The sequence below is a fragment of the Rhinolophus hipposideros genome, assembly GCF_964194185.1.
Source record: "Rhinolophus hipposideros genome assembly, chromosome: 15".
Taxonomy (NCBI): domain Eukaryota; kingdom Metazoa; phylum Chordata; class Mammalia; order Chiroptera; family Rhinolophidae; genus Rhinolophus; species Rhinolophus hipposideros.
Genome location: NC_138061.1, coordinates 46,409,477 through 46,437,378, shown reverse-complemented (window position 1 = coordinate 46,437,378; position 27,902 = coordinate 46,409,477). Strand labels below are relative to the sequence as shown.

At 35.6% G+C, this 27,902-nt stretch overlaps 1 protein-coding gene across 4 annotated transcripts in view; it reads left to right on the top strand.

Annotated features, from left to right (window-relative positions):
• Nucleotides 1-1,122: 1,122 nt before the first annotated feature.
• CTNNA3 (catenin alpha 3) overlaps nt 1,123-27,902 on the top strand; it is a 1,458,437-nt gene continuing 1,431,657 nt past the window's right edge. The window contains exon 1 of one of the 4 annotated variants that reach the window (XM_081075328.1): nt 1,123-1,321. The gene's annotated coding sequence lies outside the window, so the exon portion shown is untranslated. Of the gene's footprint in view, nt 1,322-14,569; nt 14,610-19,065; nt 19,220-27,902 lie in introns of those variants that run through there. The other 3 variants (XM_081075326.1, XM_081075329.1, XM_081075327.1) reach the window with 3 other exon arrangements.

The window sequence follows — 27,902 nt, the reverse complement described above, 5'->3', positions numbered from 1 at the left end:
TCTTTGTTTTCACTGTGAAAAGAAGCTATTCCTAAAGGGAAAAAGCTGCTTTAAAAATATCTGGGAGGACAGTATGTTAGCAACTAAGAATCTTTAGATAAATGTAATGCCAATTAGGCATATTTTAAAGGAAGCTGCATAAAAATAGTTATTTTGCTGGTTTCCCTAGAAATCATGCAAAATGAAACCCCTTTCATAGTTGATTCTCTCTGACAGTCCCTAGACCCTGCTGTTCCTCTCGGCTTCCTAATATTTGTTCTAAGAGTGCCCGTGGAGCTAATAAATAAATGCCTTCTTTTTATTTTGAATTCAGCCTTTTAAGAACAGGAATGCCAAAACTCAAATGAGTGGGTCTATTTTAGGGGCAGTTACCACCTATTGTTTGAAAAGCTATTGGAAGAGAGTCACAAAAGTGCTAATGTCTAAAGAAATGCAGTACAAGCTCAAGTGGGGGGGGTCAAGGAATTGAGCAATGATAAAACATAAGGCAGGGACATGCCAGACTGCTCCAGTGAATGTTAAGATTTTCAGAGAAAGGATATTAAAACAAAGACAGAGGAAATATGAAAACAAATAGCTATAGAACAAAGAAATTTTGTTGGAGAAGGCTGTTGTTTAGTAACTTTAATAATGGTGTCACCTGTGGAGTTTTGGGTAAATTTTCACTTTACGTACTTTACTGATAATTTTATGTGGTTCTACATAAATTCTGGAAGCAGAGAGTGTAGTAATTGGTTCAAGGGTATAAGACAGGTAAGATTTAAAAGGAAAAATGCATCAGATGTGACACATGGTCCTATGACACTGAAGACACTGAATTTTACCTAATTGATGTTTTGGTGGTGGATTTCCTGGACTCATCATCTCTGCTGTATCATTTTTTCACTTTCAATAATTCCAGACTTTAGCTTTAATTAGATGTAAAGGGTCCTTATTTTGGAAAGGGACCAGAGAAATGCAAATCTAAGTTACTCAAAGCTTCCTGACAGCTATGTTTGTAGATCTCTAGGCAAAGTATGTGTCTGGCCTTTTTCAATGAAGTATTTTCAGTAACAAGTTGTCAGTGAGGTCAGTGACTGAGCTGTTCAGGATTAGATACCACCCACCCCGGTTTGTAACCTCCCCTTTCTTTCTCATCCTGGGTGAATGACACTCAGCTAAAGTGACTGCCCCACTGTCACTGCCTCTTAATTTGTTGCTCTGTGACTCTGTGACTCACCAAGAAGTCTTCTTCCTTTTTCCCCCTCAAAAGCTCTTTTTGGATAATTTCTTCCAAGAGCCGAATTTTAAACACATTTACTTTATAGGAAGCAACAGAAAGGTAAGAGTCAAGTTTGTAAAGAGAAGAGCTGGACTTCAGTGCATTCTTGTTTCTGCGTGGAATTGCTCTGCCTGAGTTATATATTGTAGGTTTAAAGTGTGGGCTTTCTTTCTGAACGAAAGACCACCTCATTATTATATAAAACGGGAATGTTTTCAGTAGTTATGATGAGAAATGTAGGCTTTCACGCTAATTTTAAAGTTATAAATAACTTTGAAACTAGTGCCAGGGGAAGCCAGTAGCCAATGTCGTGCTTTGCATTCAGAGTTTCTGGCTATAAAAAGCCGATTGCGATATGAGCTGGAAAAGATAAGATACGGCCTGGATACTTCTGTATTGGTATGGAGCTGGGGCCAAAGGAAGCCAGGATAGAAAATGTTTGAAGGGATTTCACTTTCAACCAAAAGCTTGTTCACTGTAAATGGAAGCTTTTCCAGATGAGATAGTGGCAAAGCATTAATGTTTGAATTTAATGGTTATCTTATATATTTGTTTTTTAATAGTCAGAAATATCAGGAGGTTAAGGAATCTCTCAGAACTGTTTTACCACCATTTATAGTCAAATGAAACTTACACTATATGGGATGAATATGGGGTAATAATAATGTAAAGAGAAGGTCACTGTTTCATGGGGTCTGAGTGACTGGGAGCAGTTATTCTCAGTTGTATTGAGGACAGAATGGAAGGAATGAGTTCAAATGGAAACAAGAAGAAATTTGGGGTAGGCATCAGGAAGTTCATGGACTGTAGAGGTTTGGGGTCACTGATATACACCACTAGGAAAGACTGTTTTAACATCTCTGAAGATACGTGAGACTCAATGATTTGCTTAAGACACAGAAATGGAAAAAATAGGATTTCAAATTAGCGTTGCTTCTGGGTTACTGTAAATTTATTTAGATAAACTGAAAGGTCAACATATTGAAAATAACTGTGATTTGGAGGTATGGATTATCAACAGTAAGATTTGAATGGCATATTTTGATGTGCTTTTAAAATTTTATTACCTACTATAAAAAATTAACTCAGTAGTAGCATAGGACAAATTTGTTAAATGGATAAACCCCAAATACAGATAGTATAGACATATCTATTTCCATTTGTTACCTCCGATACATAGTCTGTATTCCTTCTTATTTGAGTAAAATATTGGAATTTTTATAGTAAAACATTTTTGTGTCATCATAAAAGTAATATGAGCTCACTGTATGAATTTTGAAAGCACAGAAAAAAATTTTCTGTAATCTCATTGATGTAGTTCCTTCTAGTCTTTTTTCTCTGCATGGCTTTTTAAAATGAATTGCAATAATACTGTAGATGAAATTTGGAACTGTGCTTTTTCATTTAACCTTATACCAAAACATTTTCCATATCATACATAGTCTACATAAATGTCATTTTTAATTGCTGTGTAACATTCTTCCAAGTAAATGGATATAATTTCATTAATCATTATTGAACATCTTGAACATCTAAGTGCTATGGTAAATGTGTGTGTGTGTGTGTGTGTGTGTATTTATTTATTTATTTTAAAGATCATTTCTTTAAGCTGTGTTCTTAAGTGTGGACTTGGATTAGAGAGCATTAGAGTTGAAGACAAAGGTTGTGATTTTTAAGATTTTTTTTACTGTTTTTCTTTTACGGCATTGTAAAATTCCTTGTCTACCAAATGAAATATTTATTGAGTGTCTCTGATATGCAAAACATTGTTATCAGGCACAGACACATAGATAGCAACATACTAAGTGTTTGGAAGGACAGAATCCCCGCTATTTACAAAATTTCAACTTATCAACTTTCACAGATAGTAAGGCTACATATCAAAGTTGAAAATGCTTCAGCTCTGCCTGAAACCAACAGATAGTATTATTGACTATATTACTTTGGACTTTAGAACAATAAAATTTATAAGTTTTGTTAGAAACTTATAATTTATAAGTTTTGTTAGAGCACCGTCTGTACCTAGTTCTGATTTATATGAATTTTATGATTCAACTGTGACAAAGAGATAGCAAAACTAGGAAGGATCAATACTTTAGTTATAATAAAACTTAGGGGGAAATTAGAAGTATTTGGAGAAAATCTGTAGGTAGCACAGTGGAAAGGAAGGATAGAGGGCACACACAAGAGCATGGCTAGAGTGGGAGTCAGGAAAGATAGGAAGTTTTAATTTTGTTATTGTTGAATTTGGGAGCTATGGTTGTAGAAATAGACTATATTGAGGGAAGAAAGCCAAGGAATTCATGATCCATAAAACTATTTGAGTTTTGGAGGTGGTGGTTGGTGCACAGAAATCAAAACGGAGAAAGTGTAGATTTTAGTATTATTTGGTGGAGGTGAGTTGAGGTATAGAGTTGCGAATTCTTAAAGAATATATTCTGTCTGTGTTAATTTTTTTTTAAATAGTGGAGTTTTATTTTTCAGTGATATTTAGAGGACAACCATAGCTATGGAAAGATGGCAGTTCTTTTTTCTATTCACTATAAACTTCTGTTTGCATGTTTCTGTTTTGTTTTTTTTTTTTTTGGAGTAGAAGGAATTAATATTTAAGGAGAGAAGTTGGCAGCGCAGTCTTGCCTGAAGAGAAACTATGTGATTCATAATGAAGACTTAAAAATAGTGTTTATTTATGGATCATTGGCTCATGGGAATGTTTGTCCAGAGACTCAAAAATCATGATTTTCTGATTTTTGTTTGGATACCGGACTTTAAATGACATGGTACTGTGGGGGTGGAACTCCTGAGTTTAGCCAAGTTGCAGATCTAATGGAAAGTGACAGATAATTGAGACTACAGAATTTTTGAAAGTGAACAGGACTGTTAGCCATTGCACCTAATTCTCACATGCTTAATTACTCTTTTTAACTACATTATTGCTGTCTGGGACACAGCCAGTAATCTACTACCAATTTAATCACAAACTTCCAGGGTCTGAGAAGTGACTTTGAATTCCTATGTGCAAAATTATAAATTTAGGTCATATTTATTTGACACCCCCACCTCTTTTCCCTGCCTTTCATTATCTTTATCAGCATGCTTGTGATACTTCAGGTTCCTCCATCAACGGGGAAATAGATTTGATGGAGAAGGCAACGTTTAGCACAAAGAAAGCCTCTCAAGTAGTGGAGCTTGAGCACTTTAGGCCTCAATTTATATTAGCACTGTTCAAAATATTATCAGCAGTTCTCAGTCTGTTACTGGTCTGTGAAAGGAGGTAAGAGACTTTGTCGTAACACTTTGTAGCAAGACTTTCTATGAAAGAAACAGTCATTGGTTTTTATTTTGGTGTAAACTCCTCATCTCATTGCAGACATGTACTTTGGGTGGCATTACTTATATTACACTGTATGATATCTATCTCCTCTATTCTATAGGCACTATGGGGGAGAGAACTGGGATAGAGGTGTACAATTAAGGAGATAACAAATGAATTACCAGGTCTCAGTTGATGAGGCTTTTGGAGGTTTGTATCAGTGTAAAATGGCCCTGGGTTAGCTCACTGAGAACCCACAGAATGACTGAGAGGCAGGATAGCTGAAAAGAATCCATTTGGTCTACTCTAGAACTGGCTTTGAAATGATCACTCATTCTAGATGACTTTTGTACCAGACATTATTCTTAGTGCTGGGGATAGATACTGGTGAATCAAATCCCCTGACCTCCGCGTGTTTCCTTTCTAACGTGTATGTGTTTGAGGGTAGGGATGAAGGAGAGTAAGAAATGAAACTGATTTCTCTGTGATTCTCTAGAAGAGGTACGAGAATCTGTCTTAGTCTAGGGCTGGAGCTCACAGGGCATGTTCTTATGGGAATTTGCAGGATTAACTTGCTTTTCTTTTTGTGAGACTCACCAGTTTCAGTATGGGATAACAAAGGAATCCTAGTTTTAAGAATCAAAAAAAAAAAAAGAATCAAATAATCTGTGATAGGCACTGCTGGTTGCCTATGCAATGCCTGTACATTCTACTCTTCTTGTTAAGTTATAGAATCCCGATTTAGGTCAAGTATAAAACAGCATAATGTGGCCCCCCCTCTTGAGCCTTGCCTTTGCTCAGGGCCCTCTCCAAACCCTTTGGAGTGTACTTTCTGTTCTAATAACGGCTTTGAACCACTGCTTTCTGCTTGGGCCCACTTTTACCTCTTTGAAGTATACTTCTTCTTCTAATAAACTGCTTTTTCACTAAAAAAACAAAAAAAAAGGCATAATATTATACATATTGATCTCCATCTTTGTTCCCCCTCTCCCCATATAGGGCAGTTACATTTAGTTAATACAAATACATAACAATTCGTGTAGACCTACCTCATTCTTTTCCACGTCGTAGTGTTTTGCTACATGGATGAAGCATAATTTATTTAGCTTATCCTGTATTGATGGATGTCTTTCTGTTTGTTTTTTCATGTTGCCATGCTGTAATGAATATCCTTGTTTATGTACCTGATATACTTTTATGAATGTGTTGTGAGGATAAACTCATGGCCATAGAATTGCTGGGTCAAAAGGAATGTTGATTTTAAAATTTGATAAGTATTGCCTTTAATTGGAAATATCAATCAAAGGATTAAAGAGTACACATAGTTTAAAATTTGAGAGTTATTGTCATATATCTCTTCAAGAAGTTTCTATCAGTTTGCATTCCTACTAACAGTGTATGCTGAGAGCTTTTGTCTCCAACTCTTAGCAGCACTGATGATACTCTATCAAAATTTTTCACTTTTGAAAGTCAGATAGCTGAAGCTATCTTATTCTTTAGGTTTGCATTTAATTAATTATGAATGAGGTTGAGCAAGTTCTAAATATTTATTAGCCCATTGTATTTCTTGCCTTTTTGTATCCTTTGTCCATATTTTCGGTTTATCTCCCCATACTAAATTAAGCAAATTAGTTTTTTGTCTGTTTAATGTGTTACAAGTATTCCCCCCCCAATTTGTTGTTTATTTTTTGACTTTTATGTTTTATTTAAAAAATATTTTTGTACTCATATTTGTGAACCTTTTCCTTTATAGTGTCTGGGCTTTGTATTTGCTTAGAAAGGACTTCTCACTTCAATTATTATACATAAATGTATTATATGTAAATTCATTTATACGTTCTCTCAGAATTTTAAAATCTTTGCTTCATCTGGAATTGACTTTGAGCAAAGGAGTGAGGCTGGAGATCAGCTTTGTTTTAATTTTTCCTGTAAACATTTATTTTACATTTATTGTATAATAATTTACATTTATTTTATTTCCTGTAAACATTATTTATTTAGGTGATCCAGTATGATTTATTTAAGAATCACTCTTTTCCTATTAATTTGAAGTGCTATCTTCTTCATAAGCTAGATTTACATTAGAGTCTGTTTCTCAACTCTTTCTCTTGTTCTAGTAATTCTCAGATCTCTACTTTTTAAATAACTTTATTTCATAACATATTTTCATGCCTGGAAGGATTAATTCTTCTCCTTATTTTTTTCTTCCCCTTTAGGATTTTGCTAGATATAATCACATAATGTTTATTTCTAGATGAATTTTAATATAACATTTTATCTGGTGGTTGAGATGCAGGTGATATTCAGATGGGATTTTGGGATCTGTAGGCTGGCTTTTTCATATTTGCTTTATTTTTTATTTTAACAAAGGGTGCCTTAGCCAGGGTTCTTGATTGCAACCACAGGTCTGCAGAAAAAGTTTCATAAATGACATCAGAGAGCTCATAGATTTTCCAGGAGAGCCAGAGAAACAGCCAAAGACAATGCACCTGGGAAAAATGTCTGACTGTACCTGAGAGATAGTCCTGCAGATGTACTAGCTTCTACCTTTCTAGGCTCTTGGGCTGGAAAATGCAAGCCCCCCACAGCTTTCCCAGAAGGGTATGATGCTTGTGACCTTTTCAAATCCCACTCAAGCTGTGTTTGTTTGGTGCAATATGGAGGAGGAAAGGTGGGTCAGGGATGGAAGGGGTACTAGCAAAACTATAGCATCTGCCACAAAGGGTATACTATGAAAACGAATCTCCCCCCTGCCCTGATCCTAACCTCTCAGTTCCCTGGTCCTCTTCCCATGCAGCAACTGCCACCAGTTTCTGGCGTAAATTAAATAATGAAAAATTAATGAATCATTCTGTATCAGTGCATATAAATTTACGTCACTTTTCATTATAGCTGCCACATGGTTGAATTTAACCAATATATTGCCCCATGCTATTCTGGAATATTTTAATATTATTTCTATCTGTTGCTGGTATTCCCCAGTAAGGTCATACAAATTGCTAAATATGAAATGCTTTTGTATTCCTTCCACCCACTACAGTGGCCTTCCTCCACTTGACCTCTGCCTAGAACCCCCGAGACGTAGAAACTAAAGGGTGAACACCTGGCAAACAGCAGCTTTCCGAGACCCAGCCCCAGGCTAAGCTTTGATTGGTTGGGGCCTGAGCCCTGCTGGTTGCTAACTGGGCGATACTTGTAATATCTCCCCTACTGCTAGGCAAATGACATCCAAGTGGATCCTATATATTTCCTAAAGCTTTTCCTGACTCTCTGGTCACAGTTAAAGCCACAGCAATGAAAGAATATATGACAATTAATTAACTAGTCCCTAATTGATACACATGTAGGTTGTTTCTAGCTTTTCTTTACAAAGACATGCATCTTTGTACACATGTTCACATTTCTAAAAGTGGCATTACTTTGTCTAAAAACTTGTGCAAATAAAGTTTTCTGGGTATTGCTAGAGTGCCTTCCAAAGAGATTTTACCAATATACACTCAGATCAACAGTGTATGTATGAGACAGCTCACATTTCTTTGTCTTGTCAAAGAAGATTTTAAAAAATCTTTTAGTGAAACCAGTTTACTCTCTTTAGTGACGATATTAAAAAAAAAAAAAAGAAGAGAAGAAAATTAAATTAGTTTAGTATGAGTGGCCCTTAGTGAAACTGTACCAAGGTATCATGAGATCACTGCTCTCTTTTCTGATTAATTATATTTTAATACTGTTTTAAAATTTGCTGGGGATCAACATGAAATTAACTGGTTTTAATTTTCAGAAGCTACCTTTCTGATATATGGGACAACGTTTGTCAGTTCCAATGCCATAATTACTCAAAGATGCAAACAATAATTCCGTGATAATATATTCAAGTTTTTCACTGCTCTGTAATATCGTGGTTCTCAACCCAGGGTACTTTTGCTCCACTGGGGGACATTTGATAATGTCTGGAGACATTTTTGGTTGTCACAACTGGGTGGCTAGGCTGGTGCTACTGGCATTTAGAGGGCAACGGCCAGGGATGCTGCTGAACCTCCTACAACACACAGGACAGCCCCCCACAACAAAGAATTATCCAGCCCAAAATATCAATAGTGCTGAGAATGAGAAACCCTGGAAATGGGTGTTGATCTAAGCAATTAAACAGTCCCTCACTACCTTTTCTCCTGCCTTGTTTATCAGTTTCGTCTCAAGACTGTGGCCACCGCCTTTCCATTTTAAAGACCATTCTCCTTTGCAGACAAGATGAAAGCAAACTCAAAATATTATCATTTTCTTTCCTCTCTGTTACTTGTCAACATCATGAAATCTGCCTGGGAGTGGAGGAAGGAGGTTGTACCTTTCTTGTCCTTTCTTCCTCAAATACAATCTAAAAGTTTTTGTGCTGTGTTGAATGTTTTTCACAAGCCTTTGCTCTCCTAGATTTAGTCCACTTTTCAGTAGGTCAATCAATACTATCCCTTGCCTTTCGTTCTATTTTGTGTGTCATTTAGAGATCACAGCTCTTTCGAAAGCTCCTGGTACACGACATTGAGTTATATTTGCATATGTTCTCTCCCATTTTTTTTCTCATTTGTGATTGGAGTACTAAGTTTTATTTTTTGACCTATCTTTCATTTTAGAATCTTTGGCTCTGGGACATTCTCAAATTTTCTGTGAACTGCTTAGCAATCTAAGATACTTGTCTTACTTTACTTTGTGTTTTCTTTCTTGGCTGTAATGAACTCTAAGGTGATATGTTCAATTTTTCCCAAGGTTCCTGTCACTTTCACTTCACTAACATATTATTCTTTGTTGGTAAGAATTAAGCCCAGGGTAGCAGTTCCATTCTTTGATTCTTTATTGTCTGAATGACGAAATTGCTGATAGAGAGGCAGAAGATAAAGGAGAGGCATGATCCCTCCAATTTGGGTTTTAATTACTTTATTGTCTTTTTGGTTTTGCTGAATTCTTTTCATTTTTAAGTCTTTGCCAGGTCTCTTTTTATTTTGAGCTCTCACTTCAGTCAACTTTCTTTTCATTTTATTTAGTCTTTCCATCAGTTTTTTTTTCTAGAATTCAGTGTTTGGGTATTTCACTGAGAACACAGAGTGGACATATTCTAAATTTTCTTTTGTTTGGAGGATAATTTCCCCTTGAATCTTTAAGACATTGTCTCCCTCTTTTATGTTATGCAATTTTGTTTTTCTGTTTACTTATCTTTTTAAAGGCAAGAGATTTGTTTAGTCCTGGTGTTTGTCACAGGTGAGATATGTATATTCCTTTGAACTTAATCACTATCGACTTTGGAACTACAGAATTTCCCTCTCAAATTTAAAGAGGAGGGAAAATATCTCGCTCAATTTCTGGACTACAGGTGTCACATATCTGTGGGGCAACTATACTTCTATTCCAATTATTTGGTCCTCTAATTTGAGGTGAACTTAATCCTAGATAATTTGCAGCAATTCAAATTCACTTTTCTAAAAGAGATGCATAAAACCAAATCTCTAGAATACCCTTTGCCAATGATTTTCTTGTGTCTGCCCCTACTGTTGAGGCTTTTGTATCCCAGGACACAATATATCATTCTTCCCTTGTACCCTTTTATCCTGCGTTTTGTTTCTGGGAACTAAAATCTGAGTGTGGTTAGAAATTATATTGCTGGGAGGTGGCCAGGAAACATCTCTGGCTACCTGAAAAGCAGCTCCTGAACATAAGGGAGAGACAGCAGGTTTGTTGGTTGGCTCTGTCAGCTCCAAGTGTCTGATCCAATGTCAGAATTCGTGGATGTAAGGGTGGGCTCTGTAGCTACTTTAAATTTAGGTATAAGGGAGTTCTAGCTCTCCCCTCCCCCCAGTTTATCCCATTCATGAAGTAGATAAGTAGAGTGGCCAGATTTAGCAAATAAAAATATAAGAGACTGTTAGGTTTGAATGTAGGTAAACGACCAATAATTTTTTTTAGTGTAGGTATGTCCCAAATATTGCATAGGGCATACTTGTGCCAGAAAAGTGTTCATTGTTTGTATGAAATTCTCAGTTAACTGGGCACTCTGTATTTTACCTGGCAATCCTAAGGTAGGAGAAAATTTCCCCTAGTTTTTGCAAATCATTTGTTTTTTATTTTTTTTATTATTATTTTTATTAGTTTCAGGTGCACAAGACAAAGTAATACTTAGACATTTATCATTTCTATCCCTCACACTGTGTGGACCCCCTCCCCCCATCCACTATCCCTCTGACATCGCACCGAGCCATTACATTTCCACTGTCTCTATTCCTAATGCTGTACTCAGCTTCTTGTAAGTATATACATACATACATACATACATACATACATATATATATATGTATATATATATATATAATTATAGTTGGCATTCATTATTGTTCAGCTTCAGATGTACAGTGCAGTGATCAGGCATGTTTGCAAATCATTGATGAAGTCTTTCTCCTTTTGTGTCTCAGATGCTGGTGTAACAGGGTCTTTTTCTGATTTGATAAGGGTTGCCCTTCCCAGTCTTCTTTCATCTGCAGGGCTGATCATCACTGGGAGGACTGGAGTACATTTGAAGAGTCTGGGAGTCTTCAGAGAGGAAATGAATGAAGACCTGGGCTCTGTTGTTTTACCGTGTATTTATTATTAGAAAGGTTTTTGTGCATTGAACTGGCCCCAATTAAGAAAGAAAGGACCTAGTAAGAAAGAATATCAAAGACCCCCAAGCACACCCTGTTGTGGCCTGTGTTACTCAATGGGAGAGGCAGTTTGGGTAGGAGAGGACCTCCTGACTTAGTGACTGTGCTTGGGAAAAATGCAGGAGCTGTAGGCGCGGGTGCCATGCCACCCCTCTGAGGGAGCAGGCTGCTTCTTTCCTGACGAATCACTGTGGTCACTCTTTGGATCTATAGCAGCAAGAGTGCAGCAGGCGAAAAAGGTCACGCGGGACTGCAGGCATCTGTTTTCATCAGTAAACTGCCAGGAGCCGAGTACCAGCAGCCTTCAACAGTGCCCCCTTGTTTTCTAATCGAGTTCTCTGGTTTTCTCTCTCTGACGCACGCGGATCAAGAGGCCCTGGGGTTCAGGAACAATGTGAGGGACAGGAGAGATACTGGTCTCCCTGCCAGTCTGGCAATTTGGGAAGTGGTTTTAATCTGAAAAATTAATAGATGGAACCTCAGTTTTACTCAAAACTATCGAACTAGATCCTCCTATTACCACATACACACATATATTTTACAAACATGGTATCATAACATGTTTTATTGTTGAGTTCTGTAAAAGTTTTTTTTTTCTTTTTACGGGATGTCACGACCTGAGAAGACTATATATTTCCCTGTGGTCTTGTGTTTGGCAGTCTTGAATATATAGCTTAGACTAATAAAGATCTGTGTATGAAAGAATATCAAGTTTTGTGATTATCTATCATTCCTGTCTCTTTTTTTTCTTTGTCAGCCTGTACCGATTAATATTTTTTAAAGATCCAGCTCTAAAATTCACCTGTAGTAAGAACTCATCCGTGGGTAATTATTTTTAACTTTGATTACTTGTTTAGCTTTGGTGCCTTGTTCCTTATATCACATAGTCTTACATTTATACATATGCTAGTGTAAAATATATTGGTTGTTAATCCTCATGATCATATTCTCCTGGGAGAAATATAGGAGAATGTATTTATGATCTTAAGGTAGGAAATAATTTCTTAAACAAACCCTCAAAAACATAAACTATAAAGTAAAAGACTGAAATATTTAATTATATTAATATAAAAACTTTCTTTGTGAAAAAAGATACCATAAAGGAAGATAAATGAAAGCTACTAATTGAGAGGATATATTTACAAATCATCCATGTAAAGTGGGTTGCATTATTGTTCCCCATTCTTCACCCTCTCTGTATCCATGCCCTTTGCTATGTGCCTTGCAGTTCTTCACAGTGGAGGCAGAGTACATGTCCCAGCTCCTTTAGGGTTAGACGTGGTCATGTGACTTGCTTTCCCCATTGGAATGTGGGCAGAAGAGGCAGAGTGCCAGTTTGGAGCTTATGCCTTAAGAGGCACTGTATGTTTCTACCTGCTTTTCTTGTATTCCTGTCATTGCCATGGGAAGGATATACTCCTGGTAGGCTACTTGTTCAAGGAGGATGAGAAACATGTGGATCAGATCTGGATTCCAAAACTCCAACTTGGAGTAAGCCCAGTCAGTTCCATCCTAGATTACCCAACTGCCCGCCAACCTGAAAAACGCACCAGCGAGAATAAGTGTTGTTTTATGCCACTAAGTCTTAGGGTAGTTTGTTATATAGCATTATTGTGTAAATAACCGACTCATAGACCATTCAACAAAAATTATTTAGTATAAGATTTTATAAAGAACTCCTAAAAATTAATAAGGAAAAGAACAATACAATAAGGAAACGTGTCAGTGATAAGTGAAAAGGTAATTCACAGAAGAGAAAAATTGGAACGATAAATAAGTAAGTGAAAAGACGTTTAGCTTGCTTCACTAGTTATCAGATAAATATAGATTAAAACAATGATGGGATAACTTATCATACCTATTAAATTGGTAAAAAATATCTGGCAATAACCTAATATCGGTAAGGATATGGAGAAAACAGAACTTTCATATGCAAATGGAATGTTTCAGAACAAAGAGAAACATATCAAGCAGGGAGAAGATATTTTCAAGGAATATTACTGACAAAGGATTCTAGCTAGAATATATAGGGAATTGTTGGAAATCAGTAGGAAAAACAGGCAACCTAGGAGAAAATGGATAAAAAAATATGAGTAAGCAAGTCACAGAAAGAATATTTGAATGGGTAGCTGGTCAACCAAAAATATATCACCAATTGCACTGGTAATGAGAAAAGCAAATTGAAACAATGGTGAGATCTGCTTTGTGCCTCTCATGTTGGCAGAAGGTGAAATGTCACACAGTATCTTGTGCTGGGGAGGACATGGGGACATGTGAATGCACATGCTCTGCTTGCTGTGGTATGATTTTGGAGACCAAAGTGCTGGTGATTATTGAAACTGAATACTCACATGCATTCTGACCTATAAATATACTTATGAACTGTATTGGTTGCTAGGGCTGCCATAACAAAATACCACAGACTGTGTAGCTTGCACAAAAGAAATGTATTTTCTTAGTTTCAAGGCTAGAAATCAAAGATTGGCATGTTGGCAGGCAGGTTTGGTATCTCCTGAGGCCTCTCTCCTTGGCTTGCAATAGGCCGTCTTCTCACTCTGTCTTCGAGTGTGTGTGTGTGTGTGTGTGTGTGTGTGTCTGGGTCCTAATCTCCTCTTCTTATAAGGACACTAATCATATTGGATTAGGGCCCACCCTAATGGCTTCGTTTTAACTTAATCACATTTTAAATGTCCTATTTCTAAACACAACTATATTCTGAGGTACAGGGGGCTAAAACTACAAACATATGAATTCTGGGGGGGACAAAATTTGACCTATAACAGAATGTATATTCCAGAAGGAATCTTGCATAGAGACACATGTAAGAATGTTTATTATAGCAGTTTCCCATAGCAAAGAGTTGGATACTACCTAGATATTCTTGGGTAAGGATATAGACAGATAAAATACCTTATAAGTGCATCTGTTAGAATGATACAGATAAAAAATGAAGGAACAAACTAAGTCAATTTTATAGTCAGGAACTCATTTTTCTCTAATAACAAGAAATCTGGAGGTAAGAAGTCAGAGCTGATGACATCAAGGACCCAAGCTATTTCTACAGTTCTGCTCTGTCATCTTTCCTCCTCAGCTTCGCTGCAAGACTGCTTTTATGTCCAGGCATCATAGCAGATAGTAGAAGGAAGGGCCAAGAGCCATCGCAGTCTTCTCTGACTCCCTTTTTATAGGGAAAGTAAAAGTGTTGCCAGAAACTCTCTCAACAATTTCCTACTGACGTCTCATTGGCCAGAGTTTAGTCACATGCCAGTCTGAGTTGCAAAGAAGGCTAAGGAAACTTGTTGTCCCAGTTCCATAGCAGTGAAAGGCAAGGGAGAACAAAGCTGGGACTATGTGTGGGGTGAGCTAACCTGTGGTGTTTACCACACCTATGTAGTTCACAATGGATAGACCACTAAAACATACTGAGGAGAGAGAGCGAGCGAGCAAGCGAGAGAGAGCGAGAGAGAGGGAAGAGTAGAAAGAGATGAGAAATGAAATACTGTTGTATAAATTTAAAAATCCATAACACACAAAGTTACATATCATTGTTAAGATATATATCATACTTGTATGTAAAAAAATTATGGGAAGTTGATTGGGAAGACACTCATTAACTACTACAGAGCAGCTGCCTATAGAAAGGGAGGAGGAGAATGGAACTGAGGTTGGGGGATACAGAACATGACAAAAAAGTGCAGTAAAACCGGCTATTCATGGATCAGTTCCATCAGTTGAACTTTAACTGAGGAACATGATTGAGTGTGTCAATCTAATTCTGTGCACTCAAGATCCAGAAGAAAAAAAAGGGGGGATGGCTTGTGGGGTGTGTGTATGGGAGGGTTACTCAGGTTGTTGGGCATGGTTATTATTTAGAGTCAAAGAAATGTGATTTACTATGTTTATGACTGAGTTAAATTATTTTACTCTGTGATGTGCTTCATTCATTCTTTTCAGTACAATTGAAGGCTCGATAGGGGTGATATTATAGTTTAGATTTAGTGACTATAGCAGTTATTTTTCAGACAATTTAGGGATATAATGAGTTTTGCAAAATTGATTTTCTTTGTTTTTGTCCATAAATTTCTTTTGCTCTATAATGCCAAATTAGTATACTTGACGTTTAGAGAGTCATTGGGGACAGGAGTAAAATAAACATTGCTACGCGGTAGTGAAATCCATCACTCTCTAGTTTTCTGTTATTATCTTTGGAAACAGAGTGGGAGAAAGGATTTCCTTCCTCTCTCTCTAATGTAGCCTCAGCTACTGACTGGCTCTCTGCTCTGGAATGAAGCATGTTGGCACAACTCCATGTCTTATGTGGGAACAAGATACCAGGAGTTTCTATTTTTACTTATTGTCATTTTTTTTTGCTTTTAGTTCAGTATTCTATCCTTCATCCATCCGATACCCAATACTCTAAACATACACAATTTATTAATTTGTGTTAGTGTTTCTTTCATTTTCTCTATTAAGCATTTGTTACAACTCTGGAAGCAGCTTGTAAACTTCCATTTTAGGACCATGTTTCTTTGTTACTCAATTATAAGTTATTATCATACACGGAGTAGATGACTTTCCTTGGTGAAATGGATTCAATTTGCTAAATAAAAATGTGTGAACTTAATGACTCTTCGTCCATTTTTAAATCAGATGGGCAACCCATTTGATATCTCTTATAGCAACCTTCTAAAATTCAGTGATATTTGGTTTGGAAAACTAGAATTCCACTTTTCACAAAGAGTAAAGGATCTTTCCACAAAGTAACAATAATTGATTAGTGAATTATTTTGCATGGTAATTAGCACTCCTTTAGAATCAATGGGTAATTTTATAAGTAATGATGCTTCATAGTAGTATCTTAATTGGTCTCATTTTACAACGTAAGGAAAACAGGGTAAATGGGTGTCAGTGTGGATAAGGCGAAGCAGCAGTGTAAAGTGAAGCCTGAATTTGAACCAAGTTTGTCTTACATTTCTGCCTTTCCTTTCATGACTTCCTTTCTCTTCCTACCCCTCATGCGTACTTGTTTTGCAAAGTACTATCTTTGGTGCCTTATTTCCCTCTACTTTACGCCTTGGGAGAGCTCTTCTAGCCTCATGGTTTGAGGTGTAACATAGATGCATAGATATCAGCTCTCTATCTTTAGGCTTGATTTTTCTCCTGAGCTCTAAGATTCTGAATGTTCAGTTGCCCATGGGACATAACCATTTACACATGCCACTCACACCTCAAACTCATCATACCTAATGTATGTCAGAGTCAGAGCTTGCTCTTCATCTGCTCATTGGTGTGAACGTTATCTGTTACAGGCCAGTTGAAATAGTTTAGGAAGAAAATAAGTTGTTTTCAACATTAAATGAAATATATATAAAGTGTGTTGAAAATTAAATATAGCATAAAAATTTATGGAGACATTTTTGCTAAGAGTAAAAAGGAGTGTTTTAAATAAATAGTATCTATTCACCAGTCATTCTATCTCCCCTCTCCCCAGAAAGCACTATTGTTTAAAAAGTTTTTCCTTTTTTTTTTTTAGCCACAAATAGAATTGAGACTAGCAATGTGTTTAGATGTAGGTTCGTAAGGCCCTGGGGAAACCAGAAATCACTGAATGAGACATAGTTCAGGCGAGCCTGTGTCAGGAACCAAACTCAGAGTTGGAGAGTAAAATGGAATTAAGTGGTTGGATGAAAATAGAAAAAAAATCGGTTATCTGTATGTTCTAAAATGTGTGGAAGATTGGTGAAAAGGACAAGTCGTTTACTGGAAAAATTGACTTTTCAGCTTTCTTCTGGATGCTTATCTAATAAGTTAATTTGATAAATAATTCTAAGTATCTCTTTTATTTTATAGAGACTATCAGTTAAGAAAATTAAGGATACAAAATTTCACAAAAGAATCAATTACAGTTAAGAGATGTTATACTTTATTTCCAAATGTAAAATATGATTTTTACATGGCTACTATTAGTTATTATATGAGGAAAGAAACTACCACATTCAGGTATTAAAAATGATTTTAAGTAGTGAAGAACCCCAAACTTCCTTTCGTTGTCAGAAATAGAATTCTCTTTTAAAGGAAAAGAAGCTATAACTGTCCATTTTGAATCACAATTGAGGAAGAGAATTATTATTCCTTTTCTCTTTGGAAAAGTCCATGCTTTAGTATACAGGATGTGTCATTACTGGCAAAGCTGGGCGCATGAAAAGAGGGATCACTCTTTGAGCCTTTAGATCTGTTTTATTTTTTTCCGTAGTTAACTTAGTAAACTATATATTTGTGATAATAGCTACAGAGAAGCATAGGACATTTTTATCTTCAGTCAAGATAAATTTGTGATAGTTAATGATTTCAGCTAGTCACATAGTAAAAGTTTTATTTTTAGAGTTAATCAGGCAAATCAATGTTCATGCTTTTCCAAACTGAAGTGGGTGTTAAGTTGTAAAATAACGAATTTGTAGGTTGTATGAGGACTTTGTTAGTTGTAACGTTGCATGCTCATGAGAAATATAACAGTGCTGTGGAAACAGGAAGCATATTTTCTAAAATTAGGCTGTAGCTTCTAGTATATAATAGATAATTAGCAAATATTAAACAGGGTGCTCAGAAGATATTAAAGAGTTTGCAAATGTCATGTAATTTTGAGGAGAAATTATTCTGTTTTATAGTATAGTTCTATTTTCTTTGTCATGTGTTTTGGATTTTTTAACGGGGTTTGGAATCTTTATGTAGGGTTTTGTTTATTTGGTCTCAGAAAAACCTGGGGTTGTGGAAAATCATACTAACGGTTAAACCCAATTCTTCTGCTTCTTAGCCTTCTAGTGCTTTTCTTTCACTACCATGAGGATGCTTCTGATTGAGCTGAGAGGAAGAAATAACGGTAGACTTTGTCACAGATGAGAACTACTAAACACCAATATGGGCTCTATAAATCAAATGTATGCAGACAAAATACAATGGGATATTTCTAAACACATTTACTAAGGAAAGTGGAGATGGCGTGTCCCAGTTCAAGTATAAAAATAAATGTCAATTGATGCAATACTAGGGACTTTTGGAATCAAATGATACCCTCTGCTGGCTAAATGAGGGATTGTGTTTGAAAACGAGTGGCTTTTTATTTTTATTTTTTAAAATAGGTCTGATTGAGCGGCACAGAGTATTGTGAAATAATATGTGGAAAATTATAAATGTGCAGAATAAAGCCAATGTATCACTTAAAAAAATATTTTCGGAAGTGAAACTAGTATGGAAATACCCATAATTGAAATGTTCTAATCTTTTGATCTATTGTTTGATCATGGGTGTAGGCCATAGGGAAGGAACAGCAGGGAACAAATACATGGATCTTCTGCCCTGATCTTCAATAATGACTCTGATTAGCCAAGATGTTTAAATTACTGTCATCAGTTAAATTACTATTGTAAAAACTATTGGCAAATATCTAGAGGTGAGATAAGAGCTGCTTTTTTTCTGGGTACCCTGACTTAATTTATGTTAAAAATAATGGGAATATTCTTAAGTAATTTAGAAGTTTGATAAGTTTAGAGAAGTATCACATTGCATGCCTGTTTTAAAATGTTCTCTTTCTACTCTTAAAAGTTTTAAAGTCACTTGGGAATACTTTGGGTACATAATGCACACAAAAATTATGTTTAAAAGCTCATATTAGACAATATGTCATTACTTCATCGCAAATTTGAAAAACAATTTCAAGTCAGATTCTACTGTTTGATGTCGCCCTTCACTGGTGTGTTGCTTTAAGAGCACCCATCCCCCCTTCCTGCTTGAGCCACTGTGTCCTGTCAGTCATCCTGAAATACACTAGGGTGCTTGTCAGGCTGTTTGCTTACAGATGCTTCATAAGCCAAATTGTGAGCCATAACAGTGGCACTGAATTCTTAAACATAAGAAATTGCTTAGACAATTGGTTTAGTATCTGTATATGGGCAATACTCTGTCCTGCAGTAGGTGAGTGAAATGTCAAACTTTTTAAAATCAAACTTTGCTGTAAGGCAAATCCTAATAATTATAGATTATCTGTTGCTTTGGTTAGATAACTTTGGGGAAATGAAAGAACATTACTTTTATAAAATGGGATGAACAAACTATATTGTGCAGTTATTACTTTTATAACTAATTTTTCTTTTAATAACACTAAACTCTAAACTACTTTATGAAAGCTCCAATTTTATAAACATCTACTTTTCCAAGTAGATTAGCAGACATTTCAGATTTAGGTAAAAATGTGATTCTCTTGCACATTTTTTCTTTCACAACAGCTCAGGCAGACTCAATTGAGTAGAAACTCAATTCTGTTATTGGAGTGTTTATTAGTGGTCTTAAAAATAGCACTAAAACAAATTCTCATGTGCCAATGCCCAAGCTATAGTAGACTTACGTCAGAGCATTTAAAAATTCCTCCTCTGTAACTAAGATATTACTATTTGAGTAACTGTTTGCGAGACACTGGAAGTTTTACGTTCTTTAGACATAAAACTTATGCAGTAAGAAAGTTCTTTATGCAAACAATTTAGTTTCTATTATGGGCCTCTAAATTTAAAATGTGTATGGGTGCTTTTCCTATATTTTTGTATGCAGCCTTAAATATTTTTTAACAGAATTGATAAAAGCAAAAAAAAAAAAAAAGAAGGAATTCATGGACTTTGGTACTTGTATGTTCAACATCATAGAAAAAAAATAGAAGGCAACAAGGAGTTAAAGTTTTAAGGCTTTATCTAGGATAAATGAGAAGAGATTGCTTTTGCAGTAAATGGAATGATTATTTATTTATTCCTTACCTTGTTCTAAACAGGATTTAAGATGACTTTTAAGGCTACATGAAATTCAAGGTAGGATAAATTAAAAGTGGAGTGAAAGAAGAAAGAAAAACAAGAGTGAGGAGATAAAACAGAGCCAGGAATAAGGCAAGAAATCTAGCAGTTTTCAACTATGGTTTTATGACACTGATGTATTATGGATTGATGGGAAAGAAAATACAGGGTTATGGAAATCTTATGGGAGAATTTCACACAAAGTAGCTGTCTCTCTTTCCAAGGGTGGCAGTCCAGAGTGAGGAGAGTATGTTGGACAGTGAATAATCAACACATTTTAAATAACACTTCTTTTTTGATGGGAAAAAAATGGAGAACTGCTGCCCCTTTAACCCACACACTGTGGCTCACAAACTAGGAGCAGAAAAAAACAGTTGGTCTGTTACTCAATTCAGGAGAAAGATTAAAGAGGCTTAGTTTTTTTGGAAACAATAAGAATTTATCTAAATAAGGTCAAATATCTACATATCAGAACCGATATGACCAAGCCAGTGTTTAAAACCACATGTATTTAGTATTTTTGTATGAATCTAGTCCTGGTATTTATTTTCTAATCGATTGTTGTGAACGAGGTTAGTTACTTTTCTTCCTTTAAGTCTTTCAATCTAGCAATAAATTTAACTTGAATTTCAACTTCTGGTAGGTCAAAATTAACTGGATTAGTCTAACTAGGAAAAAGTTGTTGAGTAGCAGAAAGGAATTCAGAGGCAGGACTTCTTAATGTACTTTGATCTTCAAATACTCAAAAAACAGCCACTGTGGTGAAGTCTGGGCTTCCTGCTGTCCACTGTACGAAACCTGGGTCGTGTAAGTGAATGAGCTTAGAAACTCAACAGCATTGAAAAAGGACAAGAGTGTATCCGTTAAAATTTTTCTAAGGATCTTCAGTGATATCTTCAGATAATAACATGATGATTTAGCGACAATCATGTAGCTCCTTTTCCATTTCATTGTTAAAGATAAGATCAGTAAGTGATTATTTTTTTTAGAAAGCAGTACAACAAAGAAAATACTCAAACTTTTATTTTTGTAGTTTCATACTGTAAACACATATGCAGATTGACTTAGAGTACTTGTCAGAAAAATCATAAATCAAATAACATATCAGATGCATGGGATGACATTGAAGATAACCTGTATACACAGATTTGAAACCTGGGAAGCAAATATTAAGTTAAATAGGTTTCAGGCACCAAATAAACTGAGTGATGTACCAGAGGGATTAAGATTCTTAAGGAAAGCTAATCAACTTTTGAAAGCGTTAGTTCGGAGATCCACTCTAAGAGCTTATAGAACCAACGGGTATCAGTAGAAATTTATAATTATATAGTAAATGAAATAATCTAGAAATATTTTCTATGTCCTTGAGGTAAGAGATGGACAGAAAAGATTTTTTAAAAGTCATACTTATTGAGGAAAAACTTTTATATGTATTAAATTCACTCTTTTTAAGTTTACAGTTTGACAATTGGTATACGGTCAAACAACCACCACCATAATCAAATAGAACAGTTGCACCAATTCAGAAAGTTTCCTTGTACCCTCTACAGTCTATACACTTCCTTAAGCCTTTGTTGCAGGCAACTACTGGTCTGTTTTCTGTCCCTATATTTTTGCCTTTATAGAATTTTATGTAAGTGAAATCATGCAGTGTATACTTACTTTTGTCTGACACTTGCACTTAGCCTGATGCTTCTGAGAGATACTCATTTTGTTGTCTGTATCTATAGTTCATTCTTTTTCTTGCATAACATGCAATGATACAATTGTATCACAGATTGTTTATTCACCTGTTGATGGAAATTTGAGTTGTTTCCCCGTTTCTATTACGAATAAGGCCACCACAAACATTTGCATGTAGGTGGACATGTGCTTTCATTTCTCTTGGGTAAATATCTAAGGAGTGGAATTGCTGGGTTATCGGGTGGGTATATGTTTACAGGAAACTGCCAAGCTGCTTTCTAAAGTTGCTGTACTACTGAGATTTCTAGTTGCTTCTGGTAGTTAGCTCTACACAGGGCTTGATTAAAATTAGGTTCAGTTCTTTTGGCAAGAGTACCCACAGATGATGTGGTGTATTTCCATTTGGGTCACATCAGGAGGCATAGAATCTGTGTTGCCCGACCTTTGGCGGTGTTAAGATTGATCAGTATGTTCTCAAAGTTCCCATTAATCATTCACTGATGACTACTGTCTAGATCTATTACTTTTTTTAGGGGGTTGTAAATGGTGGTTTTTGTCATTCTATAATTCTTCTTTAATGCTTATTGTTTGGAATCAGTCTATAAAGAAAAACTCTTTCCCTTTTACTCTTCCATCAACATACAGTTCACAACAGGAAATCAGAAAAATACTGGATTATTTCCCATTATTTATTAATTTTCAGAAAAATAGAAGTATCCTACCCACTTTGAAAAGTGACCAATGAGGTTTTATATTTTGAACTAATGAATTTTTATATATTTAGTGTACTGCATTATTTATTCTTTTGATGCTCAAATTTTTTCATTTTTGGCCAGTGAGAACCCCTTCAAATGGCTCCTGAACCTTTTGACAAAACCAAAGTGGGCCTTTCTTTCTAGTAAAAGATGTCCAGAATCATTCTGTACTTTTCCTACCCTAGACCTTCAATCAATTTTTCCATCAAGGAGCCTAGTTCCTTTTGTTGGGAAATGGTCTTTAGGGGACACAATAGTTTGCCATCACTGTATATATACATATATCTACAGAGCTGGAAAATTGATACTTCTTAGCAAGAGAAAATATATAATGAGATCATACTGTTATTTCCAATTCAAATATAAATATACAGTGCTTTAATTTAAATTTAAAAAATTTTATATTTCCTTTTTCTTATGCTGAAAATCTTATTTCCTAACATCATGAATATATTAATAATTATTTTCTTTATGTTAGTGTGTGTGTGTGTGTGTGTGTGTGTGTGTGTGTGTGTCTGTGTGTAGAATAAGATTGTTAAATACAGTTTAAGCTTACTTTGACTGCCTTTGTGTCCTAGAGGATAACCCTGCAGGGATTGGAGTAAAAATATTGTTTCAAGTCACTTGAAATTATTTGTTTCTGTGTGGTCATGAAGCTAACATGAAAGCTTTTTCTCTTTTGTTTGCTTTTGATTATTTGGGATCAATTTATGAGAGTTAATTGTTTCTTCATAATGTAAAACATTTACATGGTTCCAAAGTCAAAACTCTAAAACTAGGTACATTCAAAGAAGCCTGGCATTCATCCTTGTCTCCTCTACTGTATTCTTTCCCTCCTCCTAAAGACAACCATTTTAATTTTGTTTTTTGTTTACCCTTCTTTTCTTTAAAATATAAGCAGGAATGCAGACATTTTTGCAATATGGTCTTTTTTATGTAAACGTGGTGTACTGCAAACACTGTTCTGCACCTTGTTTTTTCACTTAACACTGTAGCTTGGAAATCACTCCATAGAAGTAGATAGAGAGAAATTTCTCACTTCTTTCTACAGCTGTGTAGTGCTTTTTTATGTGGATATATGCTAGCATATATATATGCTAGTTTCCATTCCTTTCTTCCCTCTCTCCCTCCTTTCCTCCTTCCTTTCTTTCCTTCCTTTTTTTAAAAAAAATTTTGAATTGCTGCCATGAATTTCCTTGGGCATACATCATTTTTTATTTTTGCTAGTTTATCTTTGGAGTAGATTTCTAGAAGTGAGACTGGAGGGTCAAAGGGTAAATACATACATTATATATATATCCATATATATTTACCCTCTGTTAGGCCATTTTGCATATTTGCAAGTAATGTATGAGGATGTCTGATTCTCTAAGCCTTACTAACAGAATTTGTTATCAAAATTTTGGATATTTGCCAATCTGAGAGATGAGAAATGGTATCTCAGTGTAGTTTTAATTTACATTTCTCTTATACGCATGAGGTTGGCAGCTTTTTATATGTTTAAGAGCTATTTATATATTTTCTACGAATGAGAAATTATCGTAATTTGTACTCAATTTTAAATAATATCTATTGATCCCTTGTTGTGAAAGATGAGGAAAGAAGAGTGTCTGGACTTTTCTATCTTGTTTCATGTGTGATTTTCCTAGTCTGTCCACCATGTCCTCCAATGTGCTCTCAGTCCAGGTGTATTGGATGCTTCTAACATATCTTTGCAGTGTTTTATTTTTTCCTTTATTTGTTTCTCCTATCTTGGTTTTCATTCCCTTATAATATTTTTATCTCTTTTTTTTGAGTTTCAGAACTCTTCTTTGACTTCTTTTTAAAAGAGAGACCATATTGTATATAAATGTGTGTGTGTATATTTGTGTGTATATATATATATATATATATATATATATATCGATATATAACTTTTCACTGAACTCTTCCTCTGTTCCCTTTGTTAATTTTTGTTTATGATTTTTTTCAGTTCGTTTTTTTCTTTCTTTTTTTTTTTTTACAGTGTTTGTGTAGCTTTCCCATGACCGATCTTTGTATACCACTGGTCATTTACTGAAGAACAGAGTACAGAGGATCAGGGCTTGGATGGGAGTGAGTTGAGGTAGTCAGCAGTTTTTAATCCATTTGCGATATTGAATGCTTTCCTACCAAATTTTTTGTTTCCTTTACCTCTAGGAAAAGTTTTCTTTCACTGTTTGGTGCTCCAAAACTCAATATGCTTCATGGCAAAGTCCTTTTAGTCGCAGACTATCAGCACTGTGAACTGGTAATTCATCATCCTTTCTTTCCTTCCCTCTGCTTCATTTTTAGTGGTTCCCTTGGCTAGATGGGTTTTGTCATTGACAGAAATGGCATGTCATCATGCTAACCCTGCCCTACCACTCTTGATTCTATACTCTCAAACTGGGTCTTGATAGGGATACTCCTGTTTGATTCCTGTAACTCTCCATGCCCTACATCTTTTTTTTTTTAAATTAGATTTATTAGGGTGACAATTGTTAGCAAATTTACATAGATTTCAGGTATACAATTCTGTATTACATCATCCATAAATCCCATTGTGTGTTCACCACCCAGAGTCAGTTCTCCTTCCATCACCATATATTTGATCCCCCTTACCCTCATCACCCACCCCCCACCCCCTTACCCTCTGGTAACCACTAAATTATTGTCTGTGTCTATGAGTTTTTGTTTCTCATTTGTTTGTCTTGTTCTTTTTGGTTTATATACCACATATCAGTGAAATCATAGGGTTCTCTGCTTTTTCTGTCTGACTTATTTCACTTAGCATTATACTCTCAAGATCCATCCATGTTGTCACAAATGCTCCTATATCATCTTTCCTTAACGCCGAATAGTATTCCATTGTGTATATGTACCACAACTTTTTTATCCATTCATCTATCGAAGGACATTTTGGTTGTTTCCATGTCTTGGCCACCGTAAACAAAGCTGCAATGAACATTGGAGTACACGTGTCTCTATAGAGAAATGCTTTCAAATTTTTTGGGTAGATACCCAGGAGAGCAATTGCTGGGTCATATGGTAATTCTATTCGTAATTTCTTGAGGAACCTCCACACTGCCTTCCATAGCGGCTGCAGCAGTCTGCATTCCCACCAACAGTGTATGAGAGTTCCTTTTTCTCCACAGCCTCTCCAACACTTGTTACTATTTGTCTTGTTGATGAAAGCCATTCTGACTGGGGTGAGGTGATATCTCATTGTGGTTTTCATTTGCATTTCTCTGATGATTAGCGATGTTGAGCATTTTTTCATAAGTCTATTTACCATTTGTATATCCTCGTTGGAGAAATGTCTCTTCAGGTCCTCTGTCCATTTTTCAATTGGGTCGTTTGTTTTTTTGTTGTTGAGTTTCATGAGTTCCTTGTATATTTTGGATATTAGCCCCTTATCAGAGGCACTGTTTGCGAAAATCTTCTCCCATTCAGTTGGTTGCCTCATTATTTTGTCAATAGTTTCTTTTGCTGTGCAGAAGCTTTTCAGTTTCATATAATCCCATTTGTTTATTTTAGTTTTTACTTCCATTGCCTTTGGAATCAAATTCATAAAATGCTCTTTGAACCCAAGGTCCATAAGTTTAGTACCTATGTTTTCTGCAATGCAGTTTATTGTGTCAGGTCTTATGCTTAAGTCTTTGATCCATTTTGAATTAATTTTGGTACATGGTGACAGATAGCAGTCCAGTTTCATTCTTTTGCATGTAGCTATCCAATTCTGCCAGCACCATTTATTGAAGAGGCTGTCTTTCCTCCATTGTATGTTTTTAGCTTCTTTGTCAAAAATTATCTGTCCATATTTATGTGGTTTTATTTCTGGGTTCTCAATTCTATTCCATTGATCTATGTGTCTGTTTTTCCGCCAATACCAAGCTGTTTTGATTATTGTAGCCCTGTAGTACAAGCAAAAATCAGGGAGTGTGATACCTCCAGTATTGTTCTTTTTTTTTAATATTGCTTTGGCTATTCGGGGTCTTTTGTGGTTCCAAACAAATCTGATGATTTTTTGTTCTATTTCTTTAAAAAATGCCATTGGGATTTTGATGGGTATTGCATTAAATCTGTATATGGCTTTGGGTAATATGGCCATTTTAACTATGTTGATTCTTCCAATCCATGAGCACGGAATGTCTTTCCATTTCTTTGTGTCTTCTTCAATTTCTTTCAAAAATGTCTTATAGTTTTCAGCATATAAAGCCTTCACATCCTTGGTTAAGTTTATTCCTAGGTATTTTATTCTTTTTGCTGCAATTGCAAAAGGAATTGTTTTTTCTATCTCTTTTTCTGAGATTTCATTGTTGGTATATAGGAAAGCAATGGACTTTTGTACGTTGATTTTGTAGCCAGCAACTTTACTGTATTCATTGATTGTTTCTAATAGCTTTTTGGTGGAGTCTTTAGGGTTTTCTATATATAGCATCATGTCATCTGCAAAGAGTGACAATTTAACTTCTTCATTCCCAATTTGGATGCCTTTTATTTCTTTTTCTTGCCTGATAGCTCTGACGAGGACTTCCAACACTATGTTGAAAAGCAGAGGTGATAGGGGACAACCTTGTCGTGTTCCTGAACGTAGAGCAAAGGGCTTCAGCTTTTCACTATTAATTATGAGATTAGCTGAGGGCTTGTCGTATATGGCCTTTATTATGTTGAGGTATTTTCCTTCTATACCAATTTTAGTAAGTGTTTTAATCATAAATGGATGTTGTATCTTATCAAATGCTTTTTCTGCATCAATTGATAGAATCATATGATTTTTGTCCTTTATTTTGTTTATGTGATGTATCACATTGATGGATTTGCGAATGTTGAACCATCCTTGTGCCCCGGGGATGAACCCCACTTGGTCGTGATGAATAATCTTTTTAATGCATTGTTGTATTCGATTTGCTAGAATTTTGTTTAGGATTTTAGCATCTGTATTCATCAGAGATATAGGTCTGTAGTTTTTCTTTTTTTGTGTTGTCCTTACCAGGTTTTGGTATCAGGGTAATGTTGGCCTCATAAAATGAGTTACGGAGTACTGACTCTTCTTCAATTTTTTGGAAGAGTTTGAGCAGGATTGGTATTAGATCCTCTTTGAAGGTTTGGTAGAGTTCACTGGTGAAGCCATCTGGTCCAGGACTTTTGATTTTGGGAAGGTTTTTGATGACTGATTCAATTTCTTTACTGGTGATCGGCCTGTTTAGATTTTCCAGTTCTTCATGATTCAGCCTTGGAAGGCTATATGTTTCTAAGAACTTGTCCATTTCTTCTAAGTTATTAAATTTGGTGGCATATAGTTCTTCATAGTATTCTTGGATAATCCTTTGTATTTCTGTGGTGTCCGTGATAACTTCCCCTTTTTCATTTCTGATTTTG